Here is a 16,819-nt window from a genome sequence, read left to right as displayed (position 1 = left end):
CCTATCCTTGGTTACCACCTTGCCTTGGGTAGTTTGAACGATAGCCCCCGCCTTGGTTAGCTAGAAAATTTACTTTCTCGTCATACATGGCTTCAAACTTCATTTCCTTAGGATTCGCACCCCTGACTCCCACAACATTGACACCACGGGCACCAACCCCCATGAAATTTTTGGATAAAATGTCAAGCTGCATCATGATCTTGGCCATGTTTTGGTCTCTCTCATTGTCTTTTACAACCTGCTCCTTAGATAGCAGAAATGTGACATGTGAGACCTGGTCTTCGCAGGTGTACCACACCCTGTTGATGGTTGTCATTCCATCGAGAAGTTGAGATGCTACTACATATGGTTGCTACATTAAGCCTCCGGGCGAGAGTTGGTCAGCTAGACCTTTGTTTACCGAGTCTAGACTCCGGTAGAAGTATTGAAGGAGCACATTATCAGGTAGACCATTGGTTGGGGATTATAGCACCAGTTTTTTAAACCGGAGCCAAGTTTCGTGCAGAGGCTCTTTATTCAGACGCTTAAAGCTTTGGATGTTATCTCGAATAGTCATCATCTTCGAGGGATGGAAAAATTACACATTAAATGCGGTGACCAACTCCTTTCACAAAGTGATCTAGTTACGTGGCAACTCAGCTAGCCACTTGCAGGCCTCCCCCATCGATCAATGAGAAAGGGAATAGTCTTAATCGAACTAATTCCTGAGAGATGTTTTTGAACGAGAATGGTCCACACACATCTACAAAGTTTCGAAGATGCTCATGTGGGTCCTCATGAGCTAATCCACTGAAAAGTCCCTTTAGTTGCAAAAATTGCAACATGGTGCTTGTTATGTGCAACACCGCATTTTCCTCTGCTGGAGGTAGACGGATGGCTCCAACAACTCCCATGAGATGTGGATCATTGATGTTGGGCTCTTAGACATAGTTGAAGGGCCCACCTAGCTCCCATTACTACCGTTAACACTCATGCTTTCTAAAATATTTACACAATCAACAGAACAAACTAAAATTAAATTAGTAAACCACCACTAAGAAGAACAGAAACTCTATTAAACTAAAAATTCTCAAATAACACCACTCCCCGGAAGCGGCGCCATTTTGTATGCTTATCATGACCAAATGACATTAACCTACGGTACGAGTGTCTACGATCGTCGATAATATACTAACCCAACCAAGGATTGGTGTCCTGTCCCAAAGGAGTGGTTTTGAGAATTAATAGAAAAATAAAATTAAGTTCTAATTAATTATAGCTAAAGAAATTTATGAATAAAAACATTAGAAATCTAAAAAGTGACACAAATGTGTCAAATATCAAATGGGGTTTGTCACAAGTGTAATAAAAACAACAAAATTTAAAGGGGAGAGCAAGTATGGGGAGAAGGTCTTGGGGTGTGACCTCAATGTAAATTGATATAAATCATTGAGTACATGCTTTCGATAGGAAATTTGCAAGCTAATAGTGACTAGACTAAGCTTTAGAAGGAAATAAGTTCCCTCTCGGGTAACTTACCCCGTTTCAAATGGGTTCCTCTCGGACACCCATTTTTCGCATGAAGGCCAGCCTACGCCTTACCCCACTCACTCTCTCTAGCTGAGTGTTAGCATATCGGACAAGGGCTTACCCTCTCGGACTAAACCTCATGTCGACCCACTCCTTAGGCCATCAATCTGGCGGTCTTGGTTCTGCGATCTCTCTCTTTCTCGCAAGCCGAAAACACATGGGTGGTTTTGTATTTGCAACTACAAACCCATTAAATTAAACCACAACCACTAGATTAAATCACCATTAAAACACATCTAACCTATCAGCAAACAAGACCCAACAATAATATCAACACATATTTGCTAAATCACACCCCAAGAATGGGGTTTTTAGCTACACATCAAAAGACAGAAATGTATACCTAAATGAGCTTGTATTCAAATGGGTATGAAGATTTAAGTCTTGTTACAGGCCAAGAATGAAGAATCCAAGAGACCCAACTCCAAATCTAGAAGATGAAATCCTCTCCTTCTTCAAGTCACCAAAACTCTCTCAAACTTAGAGCAAAAATATCAAAAAGTACTATTCTATATGAAAATTATAATAATTGTTTGACTCCTTAAAATAAAATTCTAACTAGTATTTATAGTTATTACAGATTTGTGCTGCAGCGGATCATTTGGCGTCATTAGTTGGAATCGTCGATCAACTTGGCGATTCGCCCTTTGGTGTAGTTCATTGCCGTCTTGCACCAACCTTCAGCATCATCGTGCTCTGTGTCATTGGGCGACATAGTACTGTTTCGCTGAACTATTTAGCTATACGCCGACTGTTCCCTTTCTCTGCCGACTTGATCTTTTCCTTCAGGGCTCAACACACTGGAACAAAAGGTGAAGAAAAACCCTTCAGCGACTCGCCAAGTGCACTCGACGACTCGCCAAGTGGACTCGGCGATCCTCATGCCTTCGTTTCTTCGTTCTTTTTAGCCTTTTCGTTCCTTTTTGCAACGTAGTGTCCATGCTTTCCTTCAAACTTCAAATACTTGAAACTTAAGGGTTGTCATCAGATATTGAGGTAAAATAAGCATTTGAGGACACAATTTCTATTAAAATATAACCCCAGATGAGTCCAATTTGTGGACTCATCAACCCATGACATCCTGACTAAATTGAAAAGTAAATGAAATTCTCCAGAAACAAGGAGGCTCACCATAGCTAACTCGAACTCTTGGATGTATCTACGAATCTCTTGTTGATGATCCTGAATACCAATGTCTGCATCATGAGAAGATGCAGGCCAAATGGCTCAGTACGTGGAATGTACGAGCATGTAAGAGAAATTCTAAAGCATAAACAAAAGCTTGAACTTTGATTAAAAAAAAATACTTACCTTTTCTCAACTCACTCAACCCAAGAATAAGATACTCAACTCAAAGATTAGATACTCGATTTCAAAGATTAGATACTCAACTTCAAAGATATGATACTCGACTTGAAATACTCAACTCTGGATACTCAACTCATGAATACTTAACTGAACTCATTTCATTATAAAGTAGTTTAAAACAAGTGCAATATAAAGAAAAGGAAAACTGTTTAAAACATGATGTCAACTCATAATCATAAATTCATAAAAGGCATAACATGCTCCCTCTCAAAGTCTACTTGTGCAATGCATGAATGAAGTCTCATACCCCCATTCATACTAAGCAGAACCCCCTGAGGAACCATGCAATTACTGCTGTGGGAGTTTCTCTAATCGACAACCATCACTTAAGAGCTTTAGTGATGATACAACGATTTACCTCACACTGCCAACACATCATATACACGGCCAAAGGTAGAGGACCTGAACTACTAAGTGGATCCACTAGTCTATGAGAAAATGATTCATCTAAAAAGTATGACCCTTTTCTACCCATGATGGCTACATGGTTTATGGGGGCTGATAGTTGTATGAACTCTTTCCCATATCGGTGCTCAATACTACTCCCAAAATATACTAGCTCTTTATGTTTTGAAAACATACTCTTTCTGTGATTTGAGATTAGTGCTCAAAAACTTAGCTCAAATGCTATCTTGAAAATCAAAGTTTCCTCTCTTGCTTCATTTAGAAAGCGATTACTCTTTTTTTTAAACTAGCCCGAAGGCTATTTGGAAATCAAGGTTTTCCTTTCTTGTTTAAATGTGAAAACATTTTAAATCTCTTTGGAAATACTTAGTCCCCATATACTTTTGAAGAAATGAACTTCAAGCTTTATCTTTACGCAACTTCAAAGCGTAAGTCTTAAAACAAAGTTAAAACATTTATAAAAGACTTCTTAAAATATGGTTCATGCTGAATTATGGACGTGAACGACTTAATGCAAGGTTTTCAATAACCATAGATAGAACTCAATACTTGGAACTCAAGAACTTCAATGATACTACTCACTTCAAGAATGCTCAACTCAGAGGGTTCAAGCGAAATATGAGCATGAACTACTCAACTCAAGGACTCAAAGATATTTCTCATCTCAAGACTGCTCGACTTATAGGGTTCATGCGAAATTATGGGCATGAACAATTCAACTCAAAGACTTCATGGTTAACATGTAATAGTCCCATGATTAGAAATATAATCTCAAAGGGGATTAGGAACTCAATACTAAAGACTTAGAACTTGAAGATACTACTCCTCTAAAAGGTACTCAACTGATGAAGTTCATGCGGAAGTTATGGGCATGAACGACTCGACTCGAGGGTCTACATAATAATATGGAACTCGTGAATACAAATCTTCTCATTCTCATACTTACTTTCTCAGAACCTAGTTCAAATCGATAGTTGATCTCAAAGGATTTATAATTGAACTCAAAGTTTAGCTTGAACTCTACTCTTAACTCTCTCTTGAATGTGAATTATGAATTCAAGAGTTATTGTTCATGATATGAAGGATTTCGTGATAAAAAAGTAGACTCATGAATATATTCTCCTTATTCTCATACTCACTTGCTCGAGTCTTGAAACAAGTTACTAGAAGTTGTAGAAGACTCCACAAAATGACTCAAAGGGACTTTCTTAGAATGTTCGAAAGAATTCTCAAAACTTAACTCTTAAATATTCCTTGAATTTGAATTATGAATTCAAGGTTATGATCATGGAATGATTTTAAGTGTTTAGAAGTAGCTTAGAATAGTTAGAATCGAAAAAGAGTGAAGGTACCCTTCGAAAGAGCTCAAACGGAGCAACCGATTGCAAACTGGACGGGGCAGGTGACCCTGGGGCTATGGGTGGCGCGGAGCGCTAGTACCTAAGATTCAGAACCTACTTTGTGGCGCTCTGGCTGGCGCGACACGCCAGGCCCCAACCCAGAAAATGCGACGAATTTCTTTGCTCGTTTTCTCACCCTAACTCGCCTAGAATCGAACGGTTTCTTCCCCAATCAGTTAGAATCAATTACTTATGATAAGTACACTCTAATATACTCAATACAGCCCTTAAAACACTCACTTTGATCTCAATAAATCATCAAAAACCCAACACAACAAGATTTAGAAAGAAATTCATGAACACCTATCAAGAACTTAAATCCTTCAACTTTTGAGAATGAAAACTTCACTGAAAATAATATGTTTGGCATGTGGGTGAACAAACCCAGCACTATGGAATATTACATACCTCTTAGGGATTAAACCCATGGCGAAAATTCACATCAAGACGCAAGAATCTCGACGAACGCTTGATCCTCTCCTCTTTTCTTCTCTTTTCTCTTCTTTTCTCTTCTTGAACTCTCAACTAAAACCCTAGGCGTATTTTAGGATTATAAAACTGAACCTAATCAGATTAGACCCCTAAAATATTACTAAAAATGAATTAAATACGATTGGGTAAGGAAAAGACCAAAATACCCCTTACTATTTCTAGTTTTGACTTTTTTTATCTAGACAATACAACTTCGAATGGACATATCTCCCTCGTACGAACTTGAAACTAAGCAAACTCGGTGGCGTTGGAAAGTTAATTAAAAGGTATTTCCTATGGTATCTTGTAGCACATCTAACTCATCATGTTCTAGGAGTTATGATCATTTCAAGTTGACCAAAAACTCACAACTTAAGCATAACTTGCAAAATTTCAGATTTTGCTATTTCCAATTTAATTCTTTTTGAAACTCAAAGTGCTACATCTAGTGACCTTAACACTTAAGAAATTTTTAATTCCTTGGTAAAATCTCACTCACTACGAAGAACGATTCGAGTCTTAGTTCAAATTTTTTTTTGGGGTGTTACAATTTAGATATAGATAACCTTATCTATGAAATACCTGACAGTAGAGTAGTTGAAATATTTGTTGAGAACACGGAAGAGGACCAATGGAACTATGATGTAGCTGATTCTGAGAGCAACCCATTACAAGGTGGAGAAGATTTGATAGATGTGAATGTAACAGAGAAAAGTGATGAGAGTGATGCCACATGTGAAGAATGTGAGTCATTTAATGACTATGATTATTCCTTGGAAGAAGATGATATGATTTTTGATAAAATCATTGACTCTACTGTAGAATGGGTTGGCCTTAATGGGAGAAACAAAGAAAATCAAGTTAAAGAAACAAATATGGAGGTTGGAGTTGCCTCAAACATGTTGGCTATGTTTCCCAATGACACTCAAGAAAATGATTGTGCTACATCATATGAGAAATTAATGAGTTTACATGTAGATTCTGATGATGAAAATCTTAAAAGATTCATTGTTTTTAATCCAACTAGGGATTTGGAGGATCCAAAATTTAAGTTTACACTTAATATGATTTTCAGCAATAGCAAAGAATTCAAGTGGGCAGTTGAGGTACATGCTGTGTTCCAAAAAAAAGACATCAAGTTTAAGAAGAACGAAAGTACAAGGTAGAGGGCCATTTGTAAGGTGTCAAGTTGCAAATGGTTCGTATTTGCATCAAAGTCTAATCAAGATGAACCTTTCAAGATCAAGACAATAGGCCCTGACCATTCTTGTGGCAAACAAAGAGATAACAAGACTATTGACTTTGGATTTTTGGCTAAGAAGTACGTAGAAGAATTTAGAATAAATCCAAGTTGGGGAGTAAAAGAATTCCAAACTCATGTGATGAGGACTCATAATTGTACTATTACTCGAACCCAAGCTTATATGGCAAAGAGGAAGGCATTAGATCTAATTACAGGAACTAAAGAAGAGCAATTTGATATGTTATGGGATTACTATGCTGAGCTAAGGAGGAGTAATCCAGGGACTACATGTATTTTGAAGCTGGATAAAAATCCAAAAACAATGGTTAATGGTAGAAAAAGTTTTTTGAGACTATATATGTTTTGCAGCTTGCAAACAGGGCTTTTTAGCCAGATGTCGACTGGTAACAGGGGTTGATGGATGTCATTTGAAAGGGCACCAAAAGGGGAGTCAACTATTGACAACAATAGGCATTGATGGAAACGACAACATATATCATATTGCATTCGCAATTGTAGAAGGTGAACTAAAGAAAACATGGAAGTGGTTTCTAATGCTTCTTGATGAGGACCTAGGAATATCACAAAACCCTTTTGCATGGACTTTCAGTTTTGATAAACAAAAAGGGTTTAATTCCAGCATTTGATAAGATGATGCCAAATGTTGCACACAGATTTTGTGTGAGACATCTACACAATAATTTCAAAACTGAAGGTTTTGGAGGACAAGCACTGAAGGATATCCTATGGAAAGCTGCTAGGACAACTACAGAACCTGAATTCTCCAAGTATGTGAAAGAGATGGAAAAAATAGATTCAAAAGCTCCATAATGGTTTATTAATAAACCACCAAGTCACTGGTCAAGGGATTTTTTCTCTTCTTTTCCAAATGTGATGTGTTATTTAACAATTTGTGTGAGTCATTCAATAGTGTACTTCTACAGACAAGTATATTTGGACAATGATTGAATCAATTAGATCTATATGATGTCCAAACTTCAAAAGAACAGAGATAAAATGATGAAGTACTGCTAGAGAATCTGTCCCAAAATCATGTTGAAGCTAGAAAAAAATAAGGCTAAAGCGGCTGAATGTAATGCCACTAAATCTGATCAATTGCTCTACCAAATTGAGGACATCTATCTTAGACTATTCTCTGTTGATCTTAAAGAGAAGCTATGTTCTTATAGGAGATGGGACTTAACAGGAATACCTTGTAATTATGCTATTGCAACTATATGGGTTAAGAAGGATGAGCCTGAAATATATGTTCATGAATGTTATACAGTTGATCATGAAGAGTTACAGTCCATCCATCCTGCCAATTTTCAGCATTGAGCAATGGCCTAAGATAGGTATTGAACCACCATTGCCACCAATATACAAAGTACAACCAGGGAGACCAAGAAAACTAAGGAAGAGAGGGATTGATGAGACAACTAAAAAAGAATCAAATTTTGGAAAGCTTACCTTGTTAAAAGCATCAAGAAAAAGCAGGAAAAAGAAGTGTGGATAATGTGGAACATTAGGGCACAAATAGTAGAAAGTGCCATATTCTTATGGGGAGAATCCACACTGAAGTTCAACAACAACAAATTCATCAACAAGTCGGAAAAGAAGATCCTTCTACACCTAATAATGCAACAGAAGTAAGTAGTCAAATAAATTGGTTCTTTTCAATTATTGTTGTCTGCTTAATAATGCAACAGAAGTAGTCAAACAAGTACAAGATAATGATACAATTTTTTTTATTGTAGGGTTCAAGCACCATTATTAAGAGTGTGACATCAATGCAGTCCAATTCTTTTATAGCTGAACAAACTATAATTACTTTTCTTGTTATCTACTAATGTTGCTTGTATCCGACTTACTATCTACTAATGTTGCTTGTATCCGACTTACTGTCTGACTTATTTTCTTATATATATTGTAGGTTAATCAACTTAACCAACCAAGGGTACCAAAAGAGTAATTGAGAAGTTCTGCTTTCATTTTAGAAGAAATTGGTGAGCATTCCAGAGCAGTTACAAGACCACTCTTTATCGAGAGAATGGGAACACAATACGTACCAATATCAAAATTACAAGAAGTACTTTCTCAAAGTAGAAAGAGGGTGGGAAGTGATCCACGGGCGAAGAAAAAAAAATGTTCCTTAAATAAATAAGTACATACACAAGTTTAGATCTAATTCTTTCATTATGTCTTTGAAGTTATTCATGTTCATGGATGATTTTGTTTTCTTTTTTGAAACTTTATGCAACTTAAATAGTTACTTTTCCATTGTCAGTCTTCATAACAGTTCTTCAATATGACCTGAGAAAGAATTTTTATTGAGTTGCACAAGGATAAAATCTATGAAAGACGAGAGAATCAATTATTGAATTCTCATTAGAATTCGAAGTTACTATTTTAAAATTTATGCATCAGCTTTAAGTTCACAAAAGATTAGTTTACATAGTTGCTTTAGTCTATCAATTTAAACATGTATATTGCATTTAAGGATAGTGTATCTTGTAAAATAGTGAAAGGTGCAGCAAGATTAAAAATGTTATGTCTAATTAGCTAATTTCCTTTATACATATCTCAATTAACCATTCAGTAATCTGAACCAAATCCTCTTTCACCGAGTTTGTTTTCTACTTTGAGTTATTTGTTGCTGAGGCAATCACCTCAAATTCAATTAGCGGAAGTTCAATTGGATCTTCTTTCTTTAATTGCCAACCCCAGAAATTCTATTATAAAATATTTGGCAATAACGAACAAGCTTCTTAGCTAAAATATGGTCAGTAAACACAATTTTCAAATACTAAGTTCATTCTATAAAGATTATTTTTGTTAGAGAATAAAAAATTTAAGCTCTAATAGAATGACGTACCTTTAAGGAGATTGAGATTCAAATGTAAAGTTTGCTATCATTCAATATGGTTGTGATCAACTAGTGCTTCCAACCATCATCTACATCTGCAGTTTCAGGGCAAAGCAACAAAATTTAGACTATTTCAGGGCAAAGCAACATAGACAACAAGGACCCATATAGCCGGCTCCAACTTTCTTGCGACTGACACATGATTTTGTAAATTAGTCATTGCATGTGTTAAATGGTTCATTTGATTTATATGAAAAAGCTAACAACTATAGTTGGAAAATTGAAGTGCATTTTACTATTTGCAAAGTTGTTGTACGATCAAAAGCCATGACTTCTTATATTTCTAAGTCCCCGAGCAACTAAGGTTGCCACTTGTTTTCTCCTTGTTCGAAAAGTGAAGCAGAAATGATTAAGAGTGTATTTATCTTTATACAAACATTCTGGTTTCAGATCTTAGTTGCCAGAGAAAGTTATCCAAATGCTCGAAGTTGTCCTAAGGAGATACCTTTGGACTGGGAAGGCAGAAATGTCACGGAAAGCACTGTTAGCATGGGAAAAAATTTGCTAATCCAAAGACGGCAGGTGAATTTAATGTCACTGATATTGTAACATGAAATCGAGCTTTCATATGCAAACTATTGTGGAACCTCTATAGAAAGGAGAATAGACTCTAGACACACTGCTACTACGATAAGCAAGGATCCATCAAGGAGGTTAGGCCTTATGTAAGTTGGACATCAAGGAAGCTTTTGATAATGTGCATTAGGATTTCCTCGTAAGCATACTCAAGTTAAAGGGCCACCAAACAATCATATTATCATATGATATGATTCCTCTCTGCAAAATGGAAATGGAATGAAGATACTTTCATGGAGGGGTCTTTGGCTTGGCCATTCAACGTTAATGGAGTAGCACCCCATTCTTTTCAACATTGCACAAAACTAGGATGCTATTGTCTCTGACTCTTGGAATGGACATGGGTGAAATTTTAATTTTAGGCGCGATATCAATGACTTGAACTGAGCAGTGTGTTTTCTCAAGGACTTAACGTTTATCCCTAGATTTGGGCCTGTAGCTTTTCCTGTCCCCTCTTTGTCTGGTGGTGCTTGTGTGGAGGGTGCGCCACCTGAAATCGGGCTTAAAGCTCTCACCTTACCAACAAGCCGAGAGCTGATGATTGTTGATCTTGACGTAAGCATGAAGAGTAGGATAGTGTTGAGAAGCAACCTGCTTGGTGCTAGACCAAGGCAGTATAGTTGAGGTTCTTGCTCATACTTGCAAACATCTTTCCTTGATAATAAAATTTTCATTTATCAAAAAAAAAAAATCACACTACCAAATCAATTTTACTTACCTTAAACTTAAGCTACCATGTACAATTTTTTTGTAAGCAAAAGCTTCATATATCAAATCAGATAAAATATTTCTCATAAAGCTTAATCGTAAATTCAGATAAAAACAACAGAATTCAAGAAACAAAAAGGCTGGACCGAAGCTTGCAAGAAAAAAGATCGAAGAGGGATGGAAAAAAATACCTCTAGCTCACACTGAAAAATAGAGAAGAAAACTCAAAACTTGATAAAATCTTAGCAAAATTCCTTCCAATATGAGCTCTGCCTTGAATTTCTCCTAAAATTTCATCAACAATTTGTTGAGTTCAGCCATTCTAAATCTAAGAAAGAAACGGGAGAGAGAAAGAGATATCATTTTAAGAAATGAGTTTTACTTTGAATCTTCACTTTCCCAAATGAATGACATTATTTTGGGAAGTGCAATTCACTGTGAAATGAGTTATTTCACGTGAACTCTAACAAAAAATATTATTATTTATATATATGATTATTGTAATACCAAAATTACCCCTGGCAACAGTAAGTGATCTATTTAAATTGATATTCACTGTTAGTAGAAGGACTGAAACCACTTACTTTAATTAATTAAAGGTTAAGTATGATTAGTGAGATATCATAGGGACCAAAATAAAAATAAGACAATAACACAGGGACGAAAACAATTATTTTCTCTAAGATAAATCACATCACATATGTATTTAAGACGTTATATTACTAGTCATAAATGTACTTTTTAATAATTATTTAAAATACCAGTTTGATTATAAGTTTGAACAATTAGGATATTTTTATATTAAATTTAAGTATTTTTATGGTAGTTACCGATTTAAGGAGAAAAAAAGGGAGCCATTTTCTTTTTCTTTATTTAAATAACTGATAATTATACAATTATGTTACCACATTCTAGGGATTGAGGATAATATTTTCAGAAAGGAAAAAAATCGCCCCAAATAACTCTCCACTTTCTTCCCGAAATGATTCTATCACTATCATACACATCTCTATCTCTCAACTGTTGTTTTGCTCAACTATCAACATTCTTTGTCCAGCAAACAACATCTATGAATACAAAGGTATGTTCTTTAAAAATCCACCGATCAGCTTCACTCTCCATTTTTCTTGTCATGTTCATCATGATCTTAGCACTAGTTTACAACTACATCATCATCATATTTGCCCGTAGAGTAATCAAAACAGAGATGAACATCTCTCACCTCTAACACATTGATGTCAATGTGTTCCTCCTCATTGTGGCAGTGACCATCACAACTTTTATTGAAATCAAACATAAAAGAAATGCAACATAAGAGATCGAAGAATGTTGTGAAGGAGAAACTTCATAAGTCATTATGCATACAACGATTATGATGCAGTGTGTATGTGACGATTTTGATTCTATTGGTTATATTTTTTGTTTATCAAATGGTAAGTAACTCTAGGTATCAATTTGCAAATAATATTAGTGTCTGGAAAGTGTATAAAAATTGAAATCAATTACTAAGTTTAGTTTAGTATGTAAACATTTTATTGTATGAAATATGTATGAAATTTGATATCCAACAAATTTGTGGACTATTATACTTTTTATTGATGTTTAGAAAGTGTATAAAAATTGGTATCAATTAGTAAAGTTTAGTTTAGTTTGTAACAAGATTTAGAGTATGAAATAGGTATGAAATTTGATACCTTAACAAATTTTATGGAATATGACTCTTTACTGATGTTTAGAAGTGTATATAAATGATATCAATTAGTTTAATTTAGTTTAGTATGTATAAACATTTTACAGTATAGGTATGAAATTTGATACCTCAACAAAATTTATGGATTATTATACTCTTTATTGATGTTTAGAAGTGTATATAAATCATATCAATTAATAATTTATGTTTAGTTTGTATAAATATCTTACAGTATGAAATAGGTAGGAAATTTGATATTTCAATAAATTTGTGAATTATGATATATCTTTTATTAGTGTTTAAAAAGTGTATAAAAAGTGATATTAGTTATTAAGTTTAGTATAGTATGTAGAAGTATCTTACTGTATGAAATATGTATGAAATTTGATACTCCAGCAAATTTGTGGACTATTATATTTTTTATTGACGTTTAGAAAGTGTATAAAAATTGGTATCAATTAGTAAAATTTAGTTTAATATGTAAAAACATTTTATTATATGAAATAGGTATGAATTTTGATACCTCAACAAAATTTATGGAATATTATCTTTATTGATGTTTAGAATGCATATAAATTGGTATCAATTAGTAAGTTTAGTTTAGTATGTATAAATATCTTACAATGTGAAATATGTATGAAATTTGATATTCCAATAAATTAGAGAATTATTATATATTGTATTAGTATTTAAAAGTGTATAAAAATTGGTATAAATTATTATAGTATGTATAAATATTTTACTAGATGAAATATGTATGAAATTTGATACCCCAACAAATTTGAAATTACTATATCTTTTATTGGTGTTTAAAAAGTGTATAAAAACCGATACCCAACCACCCATTAGTAAAGAGCAACAAATTGTGTATTATTTTTAAAAAGTGTATTAAAATTGATATCAATTATTAAGTTTACTATATTATATATAAATATTTCACTATATGAAATAGGTATGAAATTTGATACCTCAACAAATTTGAAATTATTATATCTTTATTGGTGTTTAAAAAGTGTAAAATTGGTACCCAACTACCTATTAGTAACGAGCAACAAATTGTTTATTATTTTTAAAAAGTATATTAAAATTGGTATCAATTAGTAAGTTTAGTATTGTATGTATAAATATTTTACTGTATGAAATTTGATAACGATTTTTTATTTATGAAACTTGTATATATAAGATGCTAATTGTAAATGATGTAGTATTTTAAAACAGACTAATTGTCCACTTCATGCAGATCGATATAAAAAAGAAATTATTCATCTAAAAGAATTACAAAAATATCATATTCCAAAAAAAAAAAAATGGTTATTTTATTTAAAAAAAAACAATTTCAAATAAAAAACCACGTAAAAATGATATTAGCAAAACCACTAGTACGTGATAATTTTTTTAAAAAAATTGATAATTAACTAGAAAGAAGGAGGAAGGAAGAACCAAAATAGGAGATTGATAACAACTAAAATAATGATCACTTAATCGAGAGAAAATTAGGGTATTGATATCCTATCAATTATAGAATACTATAATTAAGGAAAATACATTATTAATTAGTTGATTAAAAAATATTTTAATCTATTTTTCGTTTTTATTTATTTTATTAAATTATTATTTGTTAGAAACCTAATGTTATATATTGAAAATTAGAAAGTCATGTTATAACTAGTAATATCACTCTTAAATATGTTTTTTTAATTAAATTTACACTTTATATTACCGGCAAAAACATCCATTTTTTAAAATTTACGAAACTAGATTAAGCATATTATGAAAGAATGCATTAGACATTATTTTATTCAAAAAATTTAATAGGCAAAAACTAATGGTGGACGAAGTTAATTAACGAAAATGTAAAACGTTACAACTGACAATAACATTTTCTTAATTTATTACCCAAAAATAACATATTTGTCAACTTGGTTTTAAAGTTATTACTAGGGGTGTTCATGGTTTGGATAAAAACCGATCCAAACCGAAAAATCAAACTAAATCGATTAAATGAACCGATTTAATTTAGGTTTTGGTTTGGTTTGGTTTTAGATTGTTAAGAACCGATAGTATTTGGTTTGGTTATGGTTTTGTTCGAAAAAATTAAAGAAATAATCGAACCAAACCAACAAGTAATATACATAAATTTTATTATTATACATACATAATATATTATATTCATAAACAATTTTAAAGATTTTATATATGTTTCATCAAAATTTATTTATAATTTACTTATGAAAAAAAAATAGTCCAAGGTGAGAACATTTTTCTTATTGGTTTCATGTATATGAGTGTCTATGGAAATTCTTTGTGGGACTGAAAATGTCATTGTCTCTTCCTTCTATGCCAAAATAGTGAATTTTGAAGTTTTATTCAGTAAATTCAATGATCGAAAGTTTTATAATGTCAGTCATTCTTAACTATTTTTTTTGTTTGAATGGATTGTTGTCACTTTTTTCACGTTTTGAATGAATTGTTTCTTTTATTTTTATGTATGGTTAATAACCGAATAACCGAACCAAAACCAAACCAAAACCGAAAACAACCAAACCGATAAATATATATTATATTTGGTTTGGTTTGTATTTTGATAATTTTAAAACCGATTAAGTTGGTTTGGTTTTGGTTTTTGACCAATAACCGACCCAAACCAAACCGTGAACACCCCTAGTTATTACTATGAATTATATTTTAAGGCTATAACATACTGTCAATAGCAACTTTATCGAATCCAATAATGTGCAATCAAATCTTGCAAATTTAAATTTTTTTGATTGATTTTCCTATATAATGTTATTGTTAGTTACGGACTATTTGAAAAGTCACATTGTAATTGGATTTGGTGTAATTGAATCTAATTACAATATCTTATGTGTTTGGTTGACCATATAATTACTTGGTCAACAGGTAATAGGGTGTAATTGGGAGGGAGTCTTCTTTTTATTTTTCTGTTCTAATTTATTTTTTATTTCTATTATTTTGAATTCCTTTTTTTATTTTTGTTTTTTCCAATTTTTTTTATATTATTTATATTTTATTTCCTTCTCATTTCTCAACTTTTACTTCATGTAATTCCATGTAATTTTTCGAATAATATATTTTTTATGCCATGTTTATTTTTTTCATTAGCATAATTTTGTTAGCATTCTAATTTTTAAATTAAAGTAGAATTCATTGTTGAGTAAGGCTATATACTTACGTTTTCCTTTACTTTTAAATCATATTTATGTATATTATGTTGAAATTGGCATAAGAGTATTATGTTAAAAATTTTGTTTTGAATTTAGAACTTATGTTATATTTTCAGTTTAATTTGTTTTAATAATATTAACTAGAGACTTCACATTGCAAGTCATTATTTTGTTAGACTTTATAAATTATCTTTTGTCCAATATTTCAATAATTTATGACATTCTATTTATAACAAGTATACGTACCCGCGTGTTGCGCGAATATTTTAAAATATGATAATGTTTTAAATTAAAATAACTAATAAGATTTTATTATGAATTTAATAATGTATATTTTAAAAATAATGATACAAATAATTAACTTATTTATTCGAGAAAATTAAATTAATATTATTATAACACGTTTTAATTTTTATAATATTAAAATATTATTTTATAGTTTGGTTAGCTATATTATGCTTTTAATTTTCTAATATAGTATGCTGAAATTTCAATAAGGATATATTAATTTTTTTGATTATTTTACCTTGATATAAAATAATTTCTTTATATGTTTCTACGTTTGTTCTACTATATTTTTTATTCTGTTTAAATGAAATAATATTATTTTCTTGTTAGCAAGTCTTCAATTCTATCTTTTCACATGAAATAATCTATATCTATATATTATAATAAAGCTGAGTATGAAAACGGTGATGTGGCGCTTTCTAAGGGCTTCATTCTTATTTATCTTTTTTTTTGTGATTTTATTGGCATTTTTCTCTTATTTCTTTCAAATTATTTTATTTTCTTACCTCTTCAATTACATAAATATTACTCTTAATAAATATTAATAAAATTTTCATAACTCCTAACCTTTCATATTCATAACCCTCAAATAATTTAATATACAAATTTTACTGACATCCCAAAATCACACTTATTAAAAATCCATTTTGAGACATATGTGATGATTATATTTTTTACTATTTTTCCTTATTCTTCATCTTTTATCTCTTTTATTGGTTAATTTTTTGTCTTCTTTGATCTGATTTTGCAGGATGAAAAATTGTTAGATATTTCTGTGCAATTCGATTTTACAAGGTAAACTATTTGATATGCCTAATATGGTTATCACTTTTTCTCTGTTGCAATTATACATTCAATATTATTATTTTTGAATTCATGATATTATGAATCACAATTATTATTTTTTAGAAAAAACTGTTTGATTTTTTCTCTTTGCTTCTCTTTGTAGTTTATAGAGATTTTTTTTTCTTCTTTTTGTAGTTTTTGGAG

At 32.1% G+C, this 16,819-nt stretch overlaps 1 pseudogene; it reads left to right on the top strand.

The window, feature by feature from the left end:
• The first annotated feature begins 6,100 nt into the window (after positions 1 to 6,100).
• Positions 6,101 to 10,582, top strand: LOC107059265 (uncharacterized; annotated as a pseudogene).
• Positions 10,583 to 16,819: the final 6,237 nt, after the last annotated feature.

Source organism: Solanum tuberosum, unplaced genomic scaffold (genome assembly GCF_000226075.1).
Source record: "Solanum tuberosum cultivar DM 1-3 516 R44 unplaced genomic scaffold, SolTub_3.0 scf01109, whole genome shotgun sequence".
NCBI lineage: Eukaryota > Viridiplantae > Streptophyta > Magnoliopsida > Solanales > Solanaceae > Solanum > Solanum tuberosum.
The sequence above is the reverse complement of the archived record's forward strand: the minus strand, read 5'-3'. Positions and strand labels throughout refer to the sequence as shown.